The sequence below is a fragment of the Haliotis rubra genome, unplaced genomic scaffold, assembly GCF_003918875.1.
Source record: "Haliotis rubra isolate DU_JTF1 unplaced genomic scaffold, ASM391887v1 Scf654, whole genome shotgun sequence".
Classification (NCBI taxonomy): domain Eukaryota; kingdom Metazoa; phylum Mollusca; class Gastropoda; order Lepetellida; family Haliotidae; genus Haliotis; species Haliotis rubra.
The window spans coordinates 446865-450150 of record NW_025767362.1 but is presented as its reverse complement, the minus strand read 5'-3'; positions in this window follow the sequence as shown (position 1 = coordinate 450150).

Sequence of the window (3286 nt, the reverse complement as noted above, 5' to 3'; positions counted from 1 at the left end):
AGTGGTGTTTGACTGGGAGTGTTGTGTGATTGGTTAATGTGGTAATGCGTGATTCAGTCATTGCTGCAGCATGGCTCAATACGGAATAGTTGGCAGTGTTTCACTGCAGAGACAGCCAATGTGTCTCGCTTTGAAGGCATTGTGTGTCACTATCAACGCATATAGTTGTGTCCAACTATACATGCATTTGGTTGTGTCTCTCTACATGTACATTTTGTTGTCTCGTTGAAGATACATTTGGATGTGTCTCTCTACAGAACAGATGCATTTGGTTGTGTCTCACTATAGATGAAGACGGATGTGCCACACTACAGATACATGTACATTTGGTTGTATTTCACCACATAGACATTTCGTTGTGTCTCACTATCGAGGCATTTCGTTGTGTCGAGGCATATTCAATTGCATTTGTATGTGTCTCACGGCAGATGCATTTAGTTGTGTCTCACTTTAGAGCCGTTGCTCGTCTTTCTCTACGGAGAGACTGGTTGTGCGTTACTAAGGATACTTTCGGAGTATATTTCTGACACTGGTTGTGCGTTACTAAGGGAACTTTCTAAGTATATTTTTGACACTGGTTGTATGTTACTAAGAATACTTTCTGAGTATATTTCTGACACTTGTTGTAATGTTTCGAAGAATACTTTCTGAGTATATTTCTGACACTGGTTGTGCGTTACTAAGGATACTTTCTAAGTATATTTCTGACAGTGGTTGTGTGTTACTAAGGATACTTTCTGAGTATATGTCTGACACTGGTTGTACGTTACTAAGGATACTTTCTGAGTATATTTCTGACACTGGCTGTATGTGACTAAGGATACTTTCTGAGTATATTTCTGACACTTGTTGTACGTTACTAAGGATACTTTCTGAGCATATTTCTGACACTGGTTGTGTGTTACTAAGGATACTTTCTGAGTATATTTCTGACACTGGTTGTACGTTACTAAGGATACTTTCTAAGTATATTTCTGACACTGGCTGTATGTTACTAAGGATACTTTCTAAGTATATTTCTGACACTGGCTGTATGTTACTATGGATACTTTCTGAGTATATTTCTGACACTGGTTGATATATTTCTGAGACTGGTTGAGTGTTCCTAAGGATACTTTCTGAGGATATTTCTGACACTGGTTGAGTGTTACTAAGGATACTTTCTGAGTATATTTCTGACACTGGTTGTACGTTACTAAGGATACTTTCTGAGTATATTTCTGACACTGGTTGTGTGTTACTAAGGATACTTTCTGAGTATATTTCTGACACTGGTTGTACGTTACTAAGGATACTTTTTAAGTATATTTCTTACACTGGTTGTACGTTACTAAGAATACTTTCTGAGCATATTTCTGACACTGGTTGTGTTTTACTATGGATACTTTCTGAGTATATTTCTGACACTGGTTGTGTGTTACTAAGGATACTTTCTGAGTATATTTCTGACACTGGCTGTATGTTACTAAGGATACTTTTTAAATATATTTTGACACTGGTTGTACGTTACTAAGGATACTTTCTGAGTATATTTCTGACACTGGTTGTGTGTTACTAAGGATAGTTTCTGAGTATATTTCTGACATTGGTTGTGTGTTTACTAAGGATACTTTCTGAGTATATTTCTGACACTGGTTGTACGTTACTAAGGATACTTTCTGAGTATATTTCTGACACTGGTTGTACGTTACTAAGGATACTTTCTGAGTATACTTCTGACACTGGCTGTATGTTACTAAGGATACTTTCTAAGTATATTTCTGACACTGGTTGTGTGTTACTATGGGTATTTTCTAAATATATTTCTGACACTTGTTGTGTGTTACTATGGCTACTTTTTAAGTATAAGGGAAAATTTGGTTGTGTGGAGACGTTTTCCTCTTTCAGTTTGCTCGTTCCAAATTAGCTTTCTAACGTAACTGCACTGACAATGGTTGCGACATACCTCATTAGGGATACACCATACATTTAATTATTTCACTGACAACATACGAGATGTTCGCATCTTCGCCACCTCGGGTGAGGTACACAGGGGAGACAACTTGTGTCCACAACAACAAACACCGCCGTTTCCTTAACCACTTGTCATTCAAGTCGCTTCAGAAAATAAACAAACTTTGCCCGTCGAAAGAACAGCAGGCGTGTCGAAAATTGAAACTAAACCTTTCAATATTGACACAAGTTTGTGTGCGCAAACAATCACAAAGCATCTTTTATTCTCGTCGTTTGCCCAGCGCTCATCCGACACTACTGGTGTAACAATTAGAACCACGTGCGAGGCTTTGCCAAAAGAGGCGCCAAAATTTAGACACGAAGATAGATTCAAGTGGGGTTTAAGATACACTTCTTTGACATTTTCTGTCCACAATGTAGCCTGGTTGACCGGGCACAGTTTGTCACTGTTTCGAAATCGCATTTCCAATGTGGCGCTCACGTTTCACATGAATGTTCCAAAAGTTACAAGTTGCTGGCGGAGACTTCATATATTGAAAGTAACAATGGGAGACTGGGTATAACACCCAACTTTGTAGCTTTATAACATACAGGCCTTTAACCGAAGGACTGATACACACATGGAAGTATATGAAACCTCAGAGTATGCACACTGTGTCAGATGGTCATCAAACATCCGAAATGAAAACATTGTAATATTTTTCCACTTAACAACAACTTCTTTATACTTTGACCAACTTCCTACATACACCAGAACCTTAAAACAAATCAACCGCCCAGGTAAGATATTTACAACATCTCATACGAAAGGAATGCACTTTCCATCCAGAACAATATTATATGCAAGCATACAAACCTGAACTATTTTTTCATATACATTTCACAATTTTGTATGTTAAATTATTTTTCAATAATTGCTTCAAGGATACAGAAACATATTTCACTACAACTTCGTTGTTCATTGGTAGAGTGCTGTTTGAAATGACAGGCTGGATCTGTTTGATCTAGATAACAGAACTCCTTGATAACGTCCTGAAGACAAAATCTGGACTACGCAATACGTAGAGTGTCAATAAGTGGGGTGTTAGTAATACTCGCGGGGTGCAGGATATAAATACTTTGGGTAGTGGTTGCAATGGCGGGGTATTAATACCTGGGGTAGGGATAGTATTGGCAGGGTGCGGTTTATCAGACCGTCGGGTAGGGGTTGTACTCTTGGGTGTGGGTTATCTGTACCTGGGGTAGAGGTTGTACTCTCGGGTGTGGGATATCAATACCTAGGGTAGGGTTTGTACTCTCGAGCCCCAGCTTATCAATACTTGGGGTAGGGGTT